Source organism: Mustela erminea, chromosome 11, assembly GCF_009829155.1.
Source record: "Mustela erminea isolate mMusErm1 chromosome 11, mMusErm1.Pri, whole genome shotgun sequence".
Classification (NCBI taxonomy): Eukaryota; Metazoa; Chordata; class Mammalia; order Carnivora; family Mustelidae; genus Mustela; species Mustela erminea.
In genome coordinates, this window is record NC_045624.1 from 81,407,862 (window position 1) to 81,430,257 (window position 22,396).

At 35.2% G+C, this 22,396-nt stretch overlaps 1 pseudogene; it reads left to right on the forward strand.

The window, feature by feature from the left end:
- Window positions 1–5,948: 5,948 nt before the first annotated feature.
- LOC116568773 overlaps window positions 5,949–22,396 on the forward strand; it is an 84,767-nt pseudogene continuing 68,319 nt past the window's right edge.

Below are 22,396 nucleotides of genomic sequence, written 5' to 3' on the forward strand. Positions count from 1 at the left end.
ATACATATTATAATTCTTAATTAATTATATTGAACATAAAAATATAAATATAAAAATATAAATCAGCATATGAAAAATAAAATAGTTATATATCAGCAACAAATATCTTACTGTCAAACTAAAATGAAATTTTCAGTTTAAAAGCCTTTTAAGTTTTCACCACTTAATTTTTAGTAGTGTGAATCCCATAGGCCACATACTTACATGTCAAAGAAATAAACATATATATGACTATATATACATGTGCATATATGAATATGGATAATTTAATTTATGGCTTAATTTATAATTCTACCTGAGTGCAGAAGCCTGAAACTTTATCAAATAGTCCCTTTGAAACTTGCTCAGTAAATTTTTGTTTTTGTTTTTTCTGTCCCTACTTCAACCCCCAACTTGGTGTAAAACCTAAATTTATGAAATTTGTTGTGAAATAAGGATGAGTAAGAACCTCATCCTTATAGTGCATCTATCCATAGCTGGCACCTGCTGAAAAGGATCATTAAAAAATAGTTCACATTTACATAGCTCTATAGTAGGTAATTTATATCTATATATCTTTATCTGTATCTGTATCTATCTATAGTTATATCTTTGTTTATCCATCTTCATAACAGCCCTATGGAGTAAGTACTATTATTACTATCCAAGTACTATTATTACTATCCATGTTTTACAAACAGGAACACTAGTGCCCAGAGCAGTTAAAAAATTGTGTCAAGTTTATGCAGCAATTAAAAGACAAAGTTGGATATGAACACAACTGTAGTACTCTACAACTTGAGGTTCAAATTCCTGTGCTCTACTAACCTCTCACTTCCTCTACTCCATGGGCATAATCAATCTTCTACCTCAGCACATGATGAGGCATCCATGTTATATATGTAAATTTCTGTGGCACATTCCACAAGAACGCCCTCATCTCTGCCCACCCCAGAACTGTTGTCTTTCCAGGATACAGCTGTGTCACTCAGGGCAATACAAGGGAAATAAAATTATGTGACTGCACACTTCTAGGACTTACTGTTCACAGGGGCTCTGGGCCTTATGTTCACCAGCCAAATAGCTTCATTTAAACATCATCTCTGTTTTCTCAAAACCACAGTCGGAGGAATTTCTTAAGTGTTAGCAGTATCCCAAACAGGAAGCTGTGTGTTCTCTCATTCTGCCAGGGGTGCAGCAGCTAGAATAATTTTTACTTCAAGAGGGCACTGGTCTATGGCTATCTTTCTTTTCTTACTATCTCACTTATGCTCCCCCCAAATTCTTTATAGAGATTTACCAGGTGATAAAAACTTGTTCTAACAGAGGATTTATTTTTCTATGTCAGTAATTTAGGTCAGGACCTTAGCTTTCAATACTTAAAAGACTTCTTATCATGCCACCCCAAAGCCTTTTTTGTCAAGACTGTTGTGTCTTCCTTAAATTCACAAGTGTATTTTGAAATTTAGGACACAAGAACTGACTTAGTTCTCAATTTTTTTTTCTTATTATATCTTTCCTTTCTTGAAGCAGTAAACTTAAACTACTCTTACTCTCCTTGAAATGGGGAGAAGGGTCATGTGGGAGAAAAAATCAAATTAAAAACACACTAGTGAATACTTCACAGTACCTTTTCTAATAGACTTCAAAGCTCTAATTTTAAAGAATTTGAGAATTATCTCCATACTTATCTCCAGATATCTTATATAAAAGCCACTTAGTGGTCTCTTCCTTTTAAAAGAGCTTGGAAGTCTTGGTACAAATTCTAAGAAACCTGGAGAATCATAACCTCTCTTCTGACTTTTAAAAGGTAGGAAGAAAAGCAAAAATACTTGAGAGGAGCCAGAAGCCTGTGGTTTTAGTCTCAACTCTGCCAATGACTAGCTGTGCTGCCAAGGACCAGTCATTCAAATCTTACTTCATTCGTGAATTACCCAACTAACATTTCTGGATCATTTATGGGATAGATACTTAATATAAAATACTTGCTTAGTTTTCACAATTTTAGCATAATCAGAAAGTTTAGTGACTTGTCTAAGATCTTAGAGGAGTTAACCGGCAAAATCGTGATTGAAGAAAGCTGTGTATTATCCCAACAGAATATTTCATGATATCTAAAATCCCACCTAGGCCAAAATACTCTATAATTCTAAGTGGGATTTGGCAGATTTTGCCGGGGAGACTAACTATCCTATGTATGTGTGTTTATATATATGTGTATATATACTGTGATTTATTGAAGAATACGATCTCTGGATTAAAAAAAAACTGGATGCTTGCCAGCAAATACACTCTTCCAGAGGTCTTCTTTGCATTTTTATTTTGATATAGTACCTGTACATTATCATGGGTTTTTTTGTTTGTTTGTTTTTTGTTTGTTTGTTTTTGTTTTAATTCTGATAACACACAAAGCTTACTAACCTCTCCACAATTTGTTAATCACGTTCATTTTCCTAGTGGTGGCTGTCATGAACTGAAAAGGGTAGAATTTATCTCCGGCTATCTCCTCTAGGGCTAACATTCACATTAAGCAATGTGTAATGTCTTCTCACGATGAATGCTGTCAGGCTGACATCAACAGTGAATTGTGTGAATACGTAACACAAACTAACATGATTTTTACATTACAGAAATCCCATTTTTAAAAAGGACAGTATACGGTGCCTGGGTGGGTCAGTTGGCTAAGCAACTGCCTTCAGCTCAGGTCATGATCCCAGAGAACTGGGATCGAATCTGGCATCAGGTTCCCAGCTCCACAGGGAGTGTGCTTGTCCCTCTGACCTTCTCCTGTCTCATGTTCTCTCTCACTCTCTATCTCACATAAGTAAATAAAATCTTTAAAAAAATAAAAATAAATATAAAGGACAGTATACAGTGATAAACAATGTGTGGACCAGCATTGGAAATCTATTAACATAAAGGCTTTTCTAGTTCCCTTGGAGAATATATTGATTAAGTGAACTATATTACATTTGCCTTTATACTGAAATACAGGGTTGATTTGCAAATGTTAATGAATTCTTCCAAAACTTCTGAATGATGACTTCTTGGCTAATAGATATTTGTAGCACATAATTTAATTTCCTTAAAAGCAGAGCTTAGGATTTTGGTAGTTTGCATCTGGAAACTGAAATTCTTTTTTATTTAAGTGATGGAGTGAAAGGTTTAGTTGTGAGTTCTGTCAAAAAAAACTTTTTTTAGATTCATTAATCCTCTACCTTGTGATTTATTTTTTTCAGGCTCATTTCCTTTTTTTTTTCTTTTTTTTAAGTAATATTTTCTCATTTCTCTATTTTCAATGGTACAGTCTAAAAAATAATATTAAAAGGTATCATGGGTCGAGAGCAATACTGGAGAACCCTAACAAAAGCCCATTCCTCTAACTACACATAATCTTTGAAGAAACACTAGGCATGATAACACTTTAAAGTTTACAAGAAATTTGTGTCCACATTGAAAAGAGATTATGACAGCACACTAGCCCTTAGTTTCACAAAAGCCTGATTTCCAGTCTCCTTTTAGGTTCCTTCCTTTGGTGCAATGGTTCTCAAACTTGGCTGTATATTGGAATCACCTAGAGAGTTTTAAAAATAGAAGTCCTATAACTAGAGATTCTCATATGATAGAGAATTGCCTGGGCACCTGGATCAATAAAAGCTCCCTCAGGTGATTCTAATGTGGAGCCAAGGCTGAGAATCACAGACTCTGTAAATTCTCAAGACATGCTCACTCATGTATTTGGGAGACTGACCCTACCAATCTTCCCAGGTGGCTGCTTCACTATCCATTTGCTTTAGGTAATAAACCAGATGTTATTTCCAAGGCAGTGGTGCTCTGTTCTGAGACTTCCACCTGGTTTTTTGTTTGAGATATGGTTTATGCATCATTGGTACTTATGTCTACAGCATTGTTTTGCCATGAACATCCCAATAGGCTCAGAACCTGTCAGCTGCCGATTACACTTTACATGTGCTCCTGGTTTCTTTGCAATGTCTATCCAGGCCATAAGGTTGGTACTAGATCTCTTGGCAAGTCAATAGAAAAAAATTGCTAACTATTTTTTGTTCTCCTTATTTATTATATCAAGCACAAGCTTGGAGGACCTATCTCCTAGCCTTCATTCAAAGGGGGAATAAAGGATATCTCCTCTCATTTAAGGCTTACACAGAGTCAGAAAGAAGGGTTTACTATAGTAAGCACTGGAGACAGAAATAGGAAACAAAGATAGTGGGAGGAAAATGAATCTGTTAATTTTCTCTGGGTCTTTGAAACTCCTTACTGGGAGCTTTGTTAAATAATGAGAATAATCCCAAGAATAATACATATTGAAGGGCAAAAAGTACTTCAATCAACCTCTGGATTCTGGGGGGAAAAAATGACCTCTTTACTAACCTGGCATATAGCAACTTGGAGAACTTAGCCAATTTGAAAAGAAGGAAAAATTTTAAAATGTGCAGCAAATAAACTTAGCTAAGCCACATTAAGTTCCTGGTTGACATGAACTCTGAAGACTGAAATATACTGGCTTTAGGACCTTGAAAGGGCAGTGTGATGACCTCACAGTAAAGGCTGGAGATGGGTAGCTGAGCTCCAGTCCACAGCTGGCAAGAACTAAGTGGAAACTACATCAACAGGAGAGAAATGCCCAGGACTTCCTAGTACCATTGCCTGAGCAAAATGAATAAACTATGAGTTCATCCACCATGAACTTCTGCAAAAGAGGCTAACACTACTTACAGGAATGAAAAAATGCACAACAGACAGCTCTGTATGAATATCACTTTCCCTAACTCTACTAAGAGAGCAAGTGCCTGTACTCCTCAAGGGATACTTTCTGATATCATCTAAGATCAAAGCATGGGAAGAGCTGAATAATTTTATACAAGATAAACTAAAAGGACTGTTGAAATTGTGTGATTCTGAGTAAATTTTCAGAGGATTAGGTTTTGTTTTTTGTTTTTTTTTTTTCCAAATAGCTGTTTATGCACTCAGAAAGATCAGATAGGTTTTTTGGTGTGTGTTTTTCTCTTTAAACACACACACACACAACTATGCTTTCTCTACATACAGTCATAATGTATCAAGGTGGAGACATACTGAGGAACCTGGGTGGCCTAGTTCATTGAGTGTTGGACTCTTGGTTTCAGCTCAGTTTACCTCAGGTGGTGAGATACAGCCCTGAGTAAACTGCATGCTCAGTGTGGAGTCTGCTTAAGACTCTCTCCTTCTCTCTCTGCCCCTTCCTCCTTCTCCCTCCCTCTCTCAAATTTAAAAAAAAAAATGTTTTTTTTTAAATATGGAGACATATGGAGAAGATAGAACCAGTAAACTGTAGGGGCATGACAACAGTATCTGCCTTTACTGCCTGGATGTTACTCCTTATTTTCTCTCTCCCATAACTTCACCCTATCTTTTCCTATTTGCTCTTTCACAATAGCTTTTTTTTTTTAAAGATTTTATTTATTTATTTGACACTCAGAGATCACAAGTAGACAGAGAGGCAGGCAGAGAGAGAGGAGGAAGCAGACTCCCTGCTGAGCAGAGAGCACGATGCAGGGCTTGATCCCAGGACCCTGGGATCATGACCTGAGCCGAAGTCAGAGGCTTTAACCCACTGAGCCACTCAGGTGCCCCCACAATAGCTTTTAAACATGTAAAAACATCTCCCACCATAAGGCATTAAGCAAAATACATAAGAAAATAAAATATACAGCCTTCCTCAACTCTACATATTTTCAGCTATTACTCTATTTCTAGCTGTATTAGTCCATACCTACTGTTTATACTAGATTTTCCACCACCACCTTAAAAGTATTTTTGCTGAGACTGTGGAGGTGGGACACATAGAGCGCCCTGGAATGGTGCTGGTGACTCGTGTCTGCTGTGACCGAGCCACGGGCAAGGACCTGTCCCAGGCTCTGGGGAAGTAAGGCACAGGAGGGGCTGAACCCACTGCCAAAGCTGGAGCCATGGAAATCGGCGTGGAGATCAGTCGAAGATCTGGAGTGCCATTAAAGGGAAATTACAAGACCTTACATTGATGAAGAACTTCCTGATAACATTATAGTAATAGTGGCCAACAAGAAAGTCAGGACCAAATGACAGAGGACCTGTCCTTGTTCCTAGGGAACAGCACGATTCATCGTTATCTCTTCATGGTGTATTAGATAAACTTGGCTATGTTACAACTGACCCATCCAGTCTAAAGTCTTCTGAAACCAACATCTTTGATAATAATGTGTCTTTAAAAAAGAGCAGTTTCAGTCAGGGGGATGAGAGAAGCATGAAGCTGCAGTGCTGCCCCTTGCCATTGCTAGCACTAGCCCTGAAAAAAGAGATTCCAGGTCTCTCCTAGTTTACAGGTGCAGAAAACTACTAAGTCAGACAGACTTATGATGATGGAGCTGCAACCTGATTAATGTCAGCTATGAAGCCTCTGAGGCAGACAGCACCCTCTGAAGATGTGATTGATACTAAGTCAGAATCAGATGACCCCATTGATGAAGACATCAGTTTTGTGCAGGAGAATCCCTTATCTCAGAAAAAACCCTACAGCGACAATTTCATATAATTCTTCTCACACTTCTGTTGAAAATTGTCAACCACCTGCAAGTCAAAATGCAGACAGTCGTTCTCATTTAAATAAGCTGCAATTTCAGCAGCAGCAAACTGGTATTTGTGCCACCAAGCAACCTATATACCTATATACAGAACAGCCAGGTGTATGAAATAGGACATTTTTGTGAACCATAAGTGCTTAACAGCTTAGAAGAGACTTATAGAAACTTCTTCAGAAACAACTCAGAAAAAAATAAGTATTGAGGAAGAAAATTTTCAGAAGAGGAAGTTGCTTGTGGTAAGTTCAACTGTTAAAGTAAAAAAATTCCATCATGTTGGTGAAGAAGAGGAGGAAGATGATGATTTTGGGTATCATAGAGGAAGCATCCCTAGCAGTGTGTCAAGTGCCAGCAAAGCCTGAAAGGAGACCTTTGCTTCCACCTTCTAAACAAGCTAACAAGAATCTAATTTTGAAAGCTGTATCTGAAGCTCAAGAATCTATAACAAAAACAACTAACTCTTCTAGTCTCACAGAAACAGAGACTTCCAGTTGCTCCCAGAACTTGAACTTCTCAAGAAGAATTGCTGACAGAAATGGTCCAGGGGCAAAGGAAGACTCCCAGAATAAATCTCCCCATTAAAGAAGAGGAAACAAAGGGATATAATAAAGAAAAAAGCCCAGGAACTCAACAGAGGCAGTGGTTATCCTGACTGCTAATTGAGCCAGTAATGGCAGAAACTTTGCAGATCAGTCAAGATTACTATGACATGGAATCCATAGTCCATGCAGACACAAGACCATTTATTCTGAAGAAGCCAAAGCTGTCTGAGGAGAAAGTAGTGGCTCCAAACCAAGAATGGGGGATGAAGACTGGAGCTACCCTTCAGGTACTTTCAGGATACCTTAGGCAGATGGAATCTTGTACCACCTGCAAGTCCCAAATTTATAGTGACACTGGATGGTGTCCCCAGGCTCCGAGAATACATGTCAGATCAAGAGGAGGACATGTGTTTTGAAGTAGTGAAACCTGTAAACCAAAATGCAACCTCAAACAAGGGACTCAGAGTTCTCCTCCATCCACAGCACTTGCACTTGATGAGCAGGCAGCTTGATGAGCCAAATGGTAGCTTTTCAGATGGGAGATGCGTGAGCTGAGTGTGTTCCAGAAACCAGAAAGATTTTTTGAAATGTTGCAAATACTTACCTGCCTTAAAAATGGGAATGAGTGTGCTTACCATCACCCTGTTTCACTTGCAAAGCCTTCCCCATTGTAAATTTATTGAAAAAAAATGTTTGTTCTTTCATCCAAATTGAAAATGATACAAAATGTGCTAAACCAGATTGTGCCTTCACTCATATGAGTCTAAGAATTCCAGTAGTATCTCCAGATCCAGCAATTGCAAAACCAGTGCCACCATCTTGCTTCTAATAGTCAACTGTGTCATTATTTCCCTGCTTGTAGGAAAATGGAAAGTCCCTTCTATCATCCAAAACACTGCAGATGTAACACTCAGTGTACAAGACCTGACTACTCATTTTATCATCCTTCAATGACTGTGCCAACACAACATTCCTTGAAATGGATTCGACCTCATACCAGTGACTTGGCAGAAGATTGTGGAGTATCCACCCACTGGCAAAAGTTATTCTGCAGACCTTGTCAAATCTTTGAAACTTGGAAACATTGCTTTCATAATATTGAGTTTACTGCCTACCTGAAGTGTCTAATTTTTCAAGTTTGTAAGTTTATTGACTGGTTTTAACATTGGGTGTTTTTTGTTGTTTGTTTTGGTTATGAAAAGACCATTTAAGGATAAGTTAAATTCTATAAAACATTTCAAGCATGTTTGTTTAAAAAAAAAAAAAAGCCAAAACATCTAATGATTGACTTATTCTTAAATCTGACTCCATTTTTTGTCTCATTTACTCTCTGCAACGTGTTCTTTATTTTTTTGCATTCTGTGATTTGGTTAGTTCTAGGTTAACATTTGTTAACCTGTCTCTCTAGCCACTTTTATTTTCCTTTATTATATTCTCTTCTTCAGCCACTCTATAAATTCAGTGCTTCCAGGATTTCTAATTGATTCCATCCATTTACATGGCTTGAGCTATCTCTTGTATATTTTAATGACTCAAATTATTATCCTCACCTTCATTCTAATTCCTCAGTGACAGAAATATTTATTCTAATAATGACTATTTATTCAAATAATGACTACCATCACCACTCAAACTCAATGTGCCTCAGAAAGAAATCATCTTCTGAGATGTCATATCTCCTTCTAAAAGTACTGGTGCAGCCACTATCTTCTAAGCTAGCCTTTAATTTGTAGTTGTGTCTTACTTTTTTTTCTTTATAGCCTCCCCCACTTACAGTTCCATTTTTTCAGAAGCTCATATCCAAGGGGCACCTGGATAGCTCAGTTGCTTAAACAATAGACTCCTGATTTTGGCTCTGGTCATGATCTCAGGATTTTGAGATCAAGCCCCAAGTTGGGCTCCATGCTGGGCATGGAGCTGCTTAAGATTCTCTCTCCCTCTCCCTTGGCCCCCAACACCCCTCCTGATCCTGTGCATGCACTCTCTCTCTCTCGAAAAGAAAAGAGCCTCAATCCAGGATAAAAACTTTTTTTTTAATCTTAATTACTATGAATAACATCTTAATTGATACTGTTATATCCCACTCTTAATGTCCTTTAGAAAATTTCTACTCTTTACTAAAGAGTGATTGTTTTAAAATGCAAATATAAGCAAGCTATAGCACTAAATAATATTCAAAATAAAGAACAATCTCTTTAATGTATTATAAATATTATGTCATCATCTGTTTTCAAACATGATGAAATATTTTTACTCTCTGGTCCCACCATGCGTATTTGTTTGTTTTTGTCATCCTGAGAGCTCTTCCTATCTGTCTGGCTAATTTCTCTTCAGCCTATAGAATCTAACTCAGGTGACATTTCCTCCAAAAAGCCTTCCAAGTGGTAAGTGTAACTTGGGTACCTCAAGTGGTAAATATCAATTCTATGTGTTTTTATAACACCTTGTTTCTGTTTCATTTAGAATATAAAATGAATCATGGTGTGTTTAATTGTTTGCATTTTCCCACAGAATCATAAGTTTTGTTTTGTTTTTTGTTTTCCTTTTTTAAACTTTTATTTAAATTCTATTTAGTTCAAATATACTATAATACTGGTTTCAGGAATAGAATTTAGTGATTTATCACTTACATATAATAACCAGTGCTCATCACAAGTACCCTCCCTAACACCTGTCACCATTTAGTCCATCCCCCTACCCACTTTCCCTCCATCAACCCTCAGTTTGTTCTTTATAATTAAGAGTTTCTTATGGTTTGCCTTACTCTCTCTCTCTTTCTCTCTCTCTCTCTCTTTGAACCATAAGCTTTTGAAGGCAAAACACGTTCATGTATATTTGTATTCTTATTTCCTGGAAATTTCCCAAGAAGGAGCTAAAATAAATGGACACTCAACAAATGAACATTTAAACAAGCACATATATTTCAGGATTCTGTGATCAATTTCTTGTACCTGTTATACAATAGTGTGGAATTGTGAAGGCATGACAACACCTATGTATCTTAACTCATGTTTCTATGAAGAATAATACTTATTCAAATCCAACATAAATCCATGCTGAAATATCATCCCACATCTTTTTAAGAATGTCAAAGGCAACAGAGGATCCCTGACTTATGTAAAAGAAAGTCTGGAAGTGATATTTCTCATAAACAAGACAAGATAACCTGATCTCCTTAAAACTGTGTTTTCCTTTTGTTCTGCCTTCTGTGGTGATTTCATAGTTTCTTTAAGACAGATGAAGAAAAGAAACTAGTTTTCTGTTGGATTGGATCAACCCTGCCCCAACTGGTTTGTAGAGGAGAAATATGTCTCTAGTACAAATGAATACACCTTTAAAAACCCACTTTTTCTTCCTTCCATCTTCCTTCCTTCCTTCCTTCCATCCTTCATTCCTTTTTTGCTTCCTTCCTCCTCCCTCCCTCCCTTATTCTCCTACCCTCTCTTCTTCCTCCTCCTCCCACTCCCCCTCCCTGCACCTGTCTATGTGTCTGTCACTGTTGCTCTGTTTTATTTTACTTTCTTTGCTTCTGGCCTATGGTAACTCTTCAACCATCTCAGTACTATTTGTACATATATAAATATGCAGGCAAAGAGTATTCTACTATAGAACATAGACATATTTAAGAGCTCTCATTTCATCTGTCATTAAGTATAAAGGAACAGATTACAAAAGACAGAGAGTCCAACAGTACAGAAGGGCAGAAAAAAAATCAAGTATATCTGAAAGTCACCACAAAATCAATTTCTTACTACAAAGGGGTCATGTTTTGAGGTATATTAAATAACAATACATCCTGTTGGTTCTTTAATGTATAAAAGACCATACATCAAAACATCAATGGGATTTTATGTAAGTTTACATTAGAGTTCTTCAGATCATGCATATTAGAGAATGTAATCTGTTTAACACTGGAGGCAACAATGAAGTTGAACAGTCCTACATGTTATATAAACATTCACTTTTCATATAAAAATGAACATCTTAATAAGTTAATTTTTAGCTATCCATGAAAGGTCTTCTTTATATTCAGCATTTTATAATGGATGGTATGTTTAATTAATGAGTTAGTCATATAAATACTGAGTGACTATAGAGTCAAGACACTGTGCTAAGTGATAGTGATATGTAGATGAAAAACATCCTTTGAAAAAGGATTTAATATAATTGAGAAGCAAAAAAGATAGTTGAAATGTAGTTACTGCTTTAAAAACAATAGCATTTTATAGGGACACCTGGGTGGCTCAGTCAGTTAATTTCACTTGACTTCATTTCAGTTCATGATCTCAGAGTCCTGAGACCTAGCCCCTCCAGCTCTGTGCTCAGTGGGGAGTCTCCTAGAGATTCTCTCTCTCCCTCAACTTTCCCCCTGCTCAAATGATAGCATGCACTCTCTCTCTCTCAAATAAATAAATATTTAAAAAATAATTGTATTGTACGGTGACAATAGCTACACTTGTGGTGAGCATGACATAACCTATGGACTTATGTAACCACTATGTACACCTGAAACTAATGTAACATTGTGTGTCAAATATACTTCAGTAAATAAATAAAATGCAAGAAAATAATAATAATAATAATAATAATAATATAGTATTTATTAAGATAAATGTAAATATTTTGAAAAAGGAGTCTTCAGTTCTCTGAAAACATAAATAGATATACAGAGACCTGAGCTTCTAAAAGGAAATAGCCTAACTTTACTAACAGGTATTTTTTTAATAGATAGTCATATGAATTAAGATTATTAATAATAAAATCTAGAAGCTGAAATTCTGTTCCCTATTTGATTACAAATCACAAGGGACTTACCCCTCCCGAAAAGGTGGTGCCATTCACTAATGTTTATCATAGTCCCTGTAAGGAATCTGTTGGTTTATTGTTCAGGAATAAAAACTATGCTAAAGAAAAAGTATGAAACCTTCCATTAAGCATAATTGAAAGGGAGTGTCCTTAGTGATTCTTTTATCAGTTTACACATAATGCCATTTTACATTGCTATTCTCATTTGAATATGAATGACTATATAGCAAATTATTACTTTTAGCCTGTTTTTTTAAATAAACAAATATTGCTAAGTAAGAGTAGTAGTATTTTTCATGTTAGAAATCTGCAAAGAATGGTCAGTACAAAACCTAGTCATCATCCTGTGTGTCCTAATTACATGATTTTTCAAAACGTAGTGGATACATCTAAAAATGATGATAACATTTATATAATCACCATATCAACTGATATATATATATATAGAGAGAGAGAGAGAGAGAAATTTGTCTATATATATATATATGATTTCTATGCACATTAGAACTAGAAGTGAGGGGACACCTCGGTGGCTCGGTCAGTTAAGTGTCTGCCTTCAGCTTGGGTCGTGATCCCAGGGTCCTGGGATGGAGTCCCACATCAGACTCCTCGCTCAGTGGGGAGCCTACTTCTCCCTCTGCCTACCACTCATCCTGCTTGTGCTTGCTCTCTCTTGCTCTCTCTCTCTGACAAATAAATAAAAAATCTTAAAAAAATTAAAAAAACTAGAAGACATTTTACTGTATAATAAAAGGATGTAATTTTATACAAAATTAAATACAGGTCCTTGTTAATTAAAGTAGTGGAAAATACTGTTCTGATTTTAAACTTATTTAAAGTGTATTTTTAATTCACTACATTAACACAAGGTTTGAATCAGTGATTATACATGCTTTATTATACACTACAATTTTAATTACCACAAATGTGTTTATATTAAGATTATGATACACACATGCTATTTCACAAGCATAACATGGATATTTAGTTGGAACTGAAAAGAAACTTCACTAAAATTATAATTTAATCTTTTTCCATAAGAAGAATTTATTGTGTCGTTGATGTAATCTTATTTTTCCGTAGAAATTATCTACTGAAAGCCCATTCCATGAAGTAAACTGACAGTAACTGGATGAGGATATGTTTTTGGTTTTTTTTTAAGATTTTATTTATTTATTTGACAGACAGAGATTACAAAGTAGGCAGAGAAGCAGGCAGAGAGAGAGGAAGGGAAGCAGACCCCCTGCTGAGCAGAGAGCTCGATGTGGGACTCGATCCCAGGACCCTGAGATCATGACCTGAGCCGAAGGCAGCGGCTTAACCCACTGAGCCACCCAGGTGCCGGAGGATGTGTTCTTGATGGTTGGGAACCAATCCTTGCTTCTAGTAAACTTGGCTGCCCCAACAACTGACTGAATAAATTTTATCAAGTGAAGTAACCTGTCTTATTTTCCCCATCTCTATTATGGGAATCAAAGAAGTACCTAATTTATACTATTGTTGAATAATACCTAAAATAAAATATGTAAATGGCTCAGTGACTGGTAGAGTAGACCTGTAACAAATATAAACTATAGATAGCTAGATAAAAAATCATAAATTTTGAAGTAATAGAGATAAAGCTTAATTGGGTGACTAAAGATAATTGAGAGGACCAATTTATACAATTTGACTTTTTTATTTAATTTGCATATTCTTCTTTCTTTCTTTCTTTCTTTCTTCCTTCTTCTTCTTCTTTTTTTTAATTTATTTGACACAGAGTGAGAGAGCACAACAGGGGAAGCATCAGAGGGAGAGAGAGAAGCAGGCTCCGTACTAGGCAGGGACCCTGATGTGGAGCTTGATCCCAGAACCCTGAGACCATGACCTGAGCTGAAGGCAGACGATTAACAGAATGAGCTACCCAGAAACACCTAATCTGTGTATTCTCTAACTGCAATCCTATTTCTCTGCCCATTACAATTTACACTACAAAAAGATTTCCTTTTCAGTAACAATACGAGAGAGAAAACGTGATAAAGCATAAAAAATAAGGAATTTGCTCATACACTGGGTCTAAATCCTAAATGTAATACTTACCAATTTTAATACTAGAGAAGTCATTTAAAATTTCTGAAATTATTTAAGACTTCAACTTCTTTTTCATAAAATATAATGAAAATAAATCTTATATCCCAAAGATATTTAAGGTTTAAATAAGAAATACATATGAGAGGATATATGTCATTGTTATTATAGTTTTCATTGAAATGAAGCTCAATAAATTTATACACAAAGCCCATACTAATTCAAAGTCCTTGAAGTATTTTTATGAATTAATTTTTTAAGTAAAAATTATAATTTTATATGTAATTAATTTACACAAAATATTTCTAGTTGTGTGGTTTGCTCAAGAAATTACTGAAGAAATGTTCTATAGTGTAAAGTTTTACAAAAAAAGATTTAAAAATGTGAAGTGTTTAAAATGATGGAGGTATGTAATTTACGTTATTTTGAAACAGTTTTGTCTAATACAGATTTTCATGATTTTCAATTTAGATTCAAAAGAAAAAAATCATTGTTTTAGTAAATAACTGAAATGCAATTGAAATTTTTGTAAGGAAAAATCCAAGAAATATATTTAAAGGAGTCACTTCACATGTGTGTCATATACAGTCACTGATTTATTAGCTCTAATTAACTGAATGCAAAATATATTAAAGAATAGTTTTATTCCAAATTCATATTAGAAACACACACTACTCAAAAAAAAAAACAAAGAACAAAAAACCAAAAAAAAGATACATTCAAGTTTCACATGTAGAAAATTAAAACTTTGTTCTTTATTTAAATAAAGTTTTTAATAAACTTGTCCCATTCAAAATAGAGAGACTCTTAAATATGTGTTTTACACTATTTTTAGAAGATTAATTTCTCCTCATTCATAGAATCTGTTTTGCTTATGTATTCTTGTATGTAATTTTTAGGCAACTATTTTGTAATAGCTTAAGGTAGATACATGAAAATATATCTTCAATAAAAGACATGCTAAGTTTTTTCTTTTTACTCTAATTAAAAAGAGTGTTTCAGAGGATTTGTTATTTGAAATATTTTGATATATTTCAAAACTCAACTGTGAGCTATTATTGAGAAACAGAAAATATTCCCCCATAACATCCCTAAGTGATTTTAACATTTCAACCTTAATTTCTTAAAGTGGGTGGAAATGTTGAACTAGAAAATAAAAGCAGACCACCATAGCTCAGTCATGAATCTTAACAGAATTCGTATTTCTTTAATCCAAACACCCTTTGGTGAAGGAAATATTGGTATGGGGTCAACTATTTGTAAGAGCAAGTTCAGTACCTCCCCAAGGCCATGTGCTTGATTGTGCCCTAAAGCCTCCAAGTTTTCCTTTCTTGCTTAAATTTCACATATTCATACATTCACTCATTTATTCAATAAGTACTTTTAAGCATTAACATATGTAAGGAAGTGTTCTAGGTTATGAGGATATCAAGGTAAATAAGACATAAAATTTACTCTAATGTTGTTACAAGGATTTTTAAAATATTTATAACTGTATTACAATAGTATAATATGAAAGAATCACATTACAAAATAGTATAAGCAGTGACCATATCTAACTGAGGTAAAAAATGAGGTGAAGCTTAAAGGCAGGACGATCTTAATTCATCACCCAACTGGACCAGCTCTTCCAGAACAATGACCAAAACAAGCCAAAATTTATCATCACCCTATTTAAAGGAGAATAGGATTATGAGGAAAGATAGAGAAGAGAAATGGCTAAGAAAGACTGAGGAATAAACTTGAGCCACTTCAGAAAGGACAAAGACCACAGCCTACTGGAACAATACTAGTGGCTACAAAAGGACAGGGAGATGGAATTTTAATGGTACTGTTTACAAATGGCAGAAGAGCCTCTAGAATCACCTAATCTAACAAGTGTCTCTGAGAACTCTAAAGCTATCCCACGCATGCTATTTATGGTCATGCTGCCTGATACTGTTTCCAAATTGCCATGCTGAATACTTCGTAATTATGTATATAGAGGACACAGTACAATATTGATTTGCTTCAGGTTTTGCCACACATCTGGGAAATCACATTCTGAAAGCATTGCATTTTATATTTGTTTCCCCCCTCGGATATAACCTAGAATAAACTCAGTTTTACTGTGGAAAAATAAAGACGAAAAATGTATCCTTAAAGAATCAGAACCTCCTTAGAATCTAGAGAAATAAAGTAAATGGCAATATTATTTATTCTGCTAACATAACCTTTAATTTGCATGCAAATTTTTAATTTTAATGTAATGAAAGTATCTGGTATATATACATATGATTTACTTTAGAGAATTTTAGGAAAAATAAATCTAAAGTTGATAAAATAATGTATTTGACATTATCAAAATGTATGTATGTATTTGAGATAATCAAAATGTATGTAATGTATTTGAGATAATCAAAATGAGTTAACACTGAATCATAATGGAGTTTTATATTCAAAGTTGAAGTTGTCAAACTTTTTTCCCCACCTTGGAGCATCCACACACTACAGGAAAGCACAAAAAGAACATCAGCTATAAGTGCACGTTTCTTCCACTTATATTGTAATGGCTACTAGTCAGTTGTATGGCACACCTACTCACAAAGGAGACTGAGGAAAAAAGTGTGGCTTTATGACCAGGTCTAAGAGGGAAGAGTGCTGCAGGAGGCTGTTCAGTAACTCTGGAATAAGAAACAACACATTTGGACTAAGAAGTGTAGGAATAAATAAATGAAAAATATTAGGGATGATTAATTTGTAGGGTTTTGTAATTAGTTCAATATGAAGGTGAAAAAGGAAAGACACTGAGACTTAGTAGTAGCAAATATGGCTAGATATTAGATTAAGAATGTTATTAATCAGGGTGCCTGGGTGGCTCAGTGGGTTAAGCCGCTGCCTTCGGCTCAGGTCATGATCTCAGGGTCCTGGGATCGAGTCCCACATCGGGCTCTCTGCTCAGCAGGGAGCCTGCTTCCTCCTCTCTCTGCCTGCCTCTCTGCCTACTGTGATCTCTGTCAAATAAATAAATAAAATCTTTAAAAAAAAAAAAAGAATGTTATTAATCAGTGACAAATTCACAAGCAAAAGTCTAAGTCCACTTTGGGCAGAGGTACAATACACACATATACATATATGCTCACACGATGTGTGTGTGTGTTCTATTTTAAAAAGAAAATTGTTATGGAAAACTATTTTAGTTCAGGATATTAAAGAACGGATGATTTAATCATCCATTTCTAATACAGTTCACAACGTTCCCTCAATTATTTCATTTAAATCCCTTAAAATCAATGCAAAGGTTAAATTTACCCTTGCAGTCCAGGTAAGTATGCAGTAAGTAAATCATAACTGAACCTTGAAATCTTGAATTGCAAAGTTAATATACCTAAGTAACTGTATCTTAAATGAGAACACACCTTAACTTGAACTCTAAAAATATTTTGGCAAAGCTACTTTCAGCAATATTATCTCTGGCAAACCACACTTGATTTCAAACTCACAAACTTCACCTTTGGCAGTTACACCTCAGCTAACCACCTCACCATGAGAGATTTAACCTCTGGTAGTAATCGTGCAATCCAAATTTTATAACTTTGTCTTCAAGGAATTGATTTGTAAGACACCATGGAAATCCTTTACTGAATCAGTAAATAATGACAGAAGTGGAAAAACTACATTTATTCAGGTTTAAATTCCTCTCTTTTACTGATCTTTGCTCCAATGTCTAAAGAAAGCAATAACACAAAAATTAGAGGGGAAATAAATCCAGTTTCTACTAACTATGTAGATTAGAAAACTAGTTATGAGTTTGATATTTTGTTATGTGACTAGTTTTATTAATTCTGTGAATATTATGGAGTGGAGATAGAAGAACACATCATGATATTAAGAATGTATTTTTAGGGCCTCTTGGGTGGTTCAGTCAGCTGAGCATCTGACTCTTGATTTCAGCTCAGGTCATGACCTCAGGGTCATGAGATGGAGCCTGGGGTCAGGCTCCTCACTCAGGTGCAGAGTCAGCTGGAGATCCCTTCCTTCTCTCCCTCCCTTTCCCCTTCCCCCTGTTCACATACTCCTTCTCTCTCTCTCAAATAAATATACAAATAAAATCTTGAAAAAAATGCATTTGTATTAATTGCAAAAAGAAAACCAGAAATAGTGCCCTAAAATTCGTTTATCAGCTCTGATTGTGTAGCCTTTTCTCCTGATGTTGATTGTCTCCACATGGCTATTTATCCTGAATTTCTTGGATAAGTGACTATCTTGAGTAAGATCCAAAGTCATTTTAGAATCTTGGACTCTATTCCAAAGCACAGCAGACACAGTTACCAATAATGCAAAGAATTTAAACACAAATTTCTTGAGAAGCCATATCTTGGATTAAATTGATCCTTTTTCTATTTCTAGTCACATATATATATATGTGTGTTTGTGTGTGTATAACATTATATATATATGTATATATATTGCTTTATATGTATAATATATAAATACATATATATGTATTTTTAAATAGGGATCTATAATATTAAAAAAAAAAGTTCACCTGCAAATTATGAAAGACATGCAAATATAACTGACAGCAAGTTAAAATTTTGAAAAATCACCCCAAATGACTAACACTGTTGAGGGGGATATTCAAGTAAATTGCTGCTAACAATTTATACTATAGCAAGCTATGTGGAAAACATCCTATCTTCAATCTCCCAGCTCAACAAAGAACATTTGTTCTTATTTCACTGAAAAAATGCAGATGATCAAGCAAGAAATATCCCATATAACAATCTATAAACTTATCTCTATCTATTGCAATATTATTTTGCCTTTCTTTCTGGTTAAAAGACAGACTTTCTCAGCTTCTATCTAAAATGAACCCCACCACTGAACCATAGCTCACATCTTAATTATTCTTTTGCTTATACCATAGATTTTCCTTTCCTGCTCTATCATTACCACAAATCTATGATCCCTCAGAAATTCTCCTATGTTAAGATAATAAAGCCCCAGAGACCTTATATCATCCTGTTAAGGCCTCTAGTTACAACTGCACAGAACAGAATCTTAAAGATGTTCTCTATACTTCTTCCCCCAGTAAATTTCTCATCTGCCTAATCCTAGTTTCATTCAAAACATTTTCCTAAAACTTGTCTCGATGAGGTTATTAATGACCTTTATTTTGCCGTATTGAATTGTCACTTCCCATTTCTTTTCTTAAACTACCACTATCATTCGATACTGTTGATAATTCCTTTTATGGATAATTTTATAAATTGATTTCTATAATTCTTCACTCTACTAGGTTTCCTCCTGCATCAATGCTTATTTTTTGTCTCCTTTGCTGACACCACTCTCTTTTCCAGTTAGAAATGCTGATTTCCTCTGTCATAGTATAGTCTCCATCTACTCAATTTTTTTGGCAGTCCAATTACTCTAAAAATCTAATAGACTTATAGCTCCATAATCAAGCCATCCTTTTAGGTCTGGACATGAATCTACTTGGTTGGCTTAGAAGGGCTGAGGAATGGGGAGAGGAGAGGTGATAGAGAAAAAAAAAAAAGAGAGAGAGAGAGCGAGAGAGACAGAGTGAGAGACAGAAATTGGTTACACTTGGCACTAGGTAATCAGAAAAAGTAGTGGGGGGAAAAAAAGTTCCCATTACTGTGGGGCAGAATGTTCAGTTCTCATTAAAAAGTTGTTTGTGTAATCTGAGGGGTTTGAAGTGCGGGTTGGGGGGGTGGGAGGTTGGGGTACCAGGTGATGGGTATTATAGAGGGCACGGATTGCATGGAGCACTGGGTGTGGTGAAAAAATAATGAATACTGTTATGCTGAAAATAAATAAATTTAATTTAAAAAAAGAAAGTTGTGTTTCTGGAGTGTAACACCTCCCTTCTTCCCTCCACTGACTCATGCATGAAGTCTATGCACAAGCACAGTTTTGAGTGAGAGAAGTTATCTTTGTGGACATTAAGAAAATGGTCTGAGTTCCACAGCTGGGTCCATGTGAGGCCAAATACAAGCTGCATATGGGGAAAAGCAAGAAAATCTATAAACTAAGCTAATTAAGAAGAAGTAGAAAAATAGAGCCAGAAGGGACTATGATGATGTAAACTACTCTTGGGATTTTTCAGAGATGTGGGGAAAGAAACTCACATAATATGAGTTAAACCTTTAGGGTTAGTGATGATAGCTAATTTCCAGATTACACATGTACATTCCCATCTGGAGGCTATTGTCAACAAGAAGAAGGTATGAAATAAAAATCTGATGTGAAGTAAAATATCTAAATAGTTTCTATTCTAATACTTGCTTTGATTAGTTTCTATTTAACACATATGCAAATAAATGGAATCTTGAGTATAAAACTCAATAAGGAAAAATGGACATAATCAAAAATTTGTCATCATGTATCTTTAACTGGGGGTATAATAAAATAAGATGCTTTGAACAAGACTGAGGATCAAAAATAGCTCTCTGAATAAAAATAGATGGTCTTAATCACACTTCACACATACCTGACTTACATAAATGAAGGCAGTTTAGCTTAATGTTGAATACAATATGAAAAAATAGGAGATCTATTTCATGTGAAAATATTTCAGAACTGAGCTCATCTAGAAATTAATGCACTTAAATAAATTTACCTTAGAGTTTGCTTATATATTATAATTTCATGCATTTTTCATAAGGTAAATGAATGCCAAGTTAATAAAGTGGCCTACAGCTTTTTCTTTCCTGAAATTCTTTATCAAAATCACATTTATATGCAATGTATCATGGTGCAGTTGTAAAATAAGAAAACTAAAGTCTCTGTTTTACTATATTTCTGTCATCCAAAGGAGAGTGACCACATCTTACATTCTTTAGTTAATAAACTACTTTGAGTTGGTGATGTTTACCAACAACTGACTTTCATTTATAAAGCCCCCAGAGGCTATTACTTCATAGATGTATTGACCTAGATTTTGGTTTGCAGCCAGCAAATGCATGAAGATGCATTGGCTTTGGTTTCAGGTTTCGAATCTTTCAACCTCATTTGGGCTTTTCCCATACAATGGAATTTTACATTAGAACAGCAAAGTAAAGGGGGCGCCTGGGTGGCTCAGTGGGTTAAAAGCCTCTGCCTTCGGCTCAGGTCACGATCTCAGGGTCCTGGGATCCAGCCCCGCATAGGGCTCTCTGCTCAACAGGGAGCCTGCTTCCTCCTCTCTCTCTGCCTGCTTCTCTGCCTACTTGTGATCTCTGTCTGTCAAATAAATAAATAAAATCTTTAAAAAGAAAAAAAAAAAAGAACAGCAAAGTAAAGCAAACTAGACTATCTAATCACTTACTTAAATATTAGCTAAACAATTTAGAACAAAGTTTAAACTAGTTAAAGTTAGGCTTCACTCAGACTTTTTTCAATGATTCTTAATCTCTGTATTATAATTTTGAGATCTTCTCAGGCTGAGTAAAACTAACTCTCTCTAATTCATTCTTAAAGTCAAGAAAACCTATCATATCTTAACCCAGGTTAATAATCAGGTTTTGAGACTGCTCTCCCCAGACACTTAAATTTCCACTTGCCATTGTATCAACTGCCTTTCTGTTCCTGATTGCACTATAAATTATGTGATTCCCTGCTAAGCTGTGAGACTGTTTGGAGATAAAAAGCAGTATGAGCTCCTTGTGTTAATTTCCAGAACAGTTTCAGGTTGTCTTCCTTGCATTTCTCAGTAGAATTTCTGAGTATTTAGGGTTCCACATTCCTCACAGGTAGGGAGGAAAAAAAACTAGCATAACATATTTGCTATTATGGAGTCTTCTTAAATGTCATTTAAATTTTTTTATTATTTGAAAATATTATTATTGTATGTTATCAAACTAATCATAAGTAAATTGGTTATAGAAACTTTGGACAAATGGAAATACTTATAAAAAAGTTTAATTAGTTTTCTGAGGCTGCTGGAAAAAATACCACAAATCTGATGGCTTAAAACAACAGAAATATATTCTCTCACAGTTCTTTAGGCTCTAAGTCTGAAATTCAGCAAGGCCACACTTCCTCCGGAGGTTTTAAGGATGAATTCATTTCCTTCATTCCTCTTCCAGCTTCTGCTGGCTCCAGGCATTCCTTGGTTTATGACCATATCATAACCTCTGCCTCAGTGGTCATGTGGCCTCCTCTTCTGTGTCTGTGTAATCTCCCTCTGTTTCATTCTCACAAGAACTCTTGGCACTGGATTTAGGGGCCACATGGGTAATTTAAGATGATCTTGCCACCTCAAGATTCTTAGGTATATCTACAGATTCTCCTTCCAAATAAGGTAACATTTAGAGGTTCTAAAAACTAAGATGGGGGTTTATCTTTTAAGATTCCACTATTCAATCCACTATAAGCAATTAAAATTTTAGTTTATTTTCC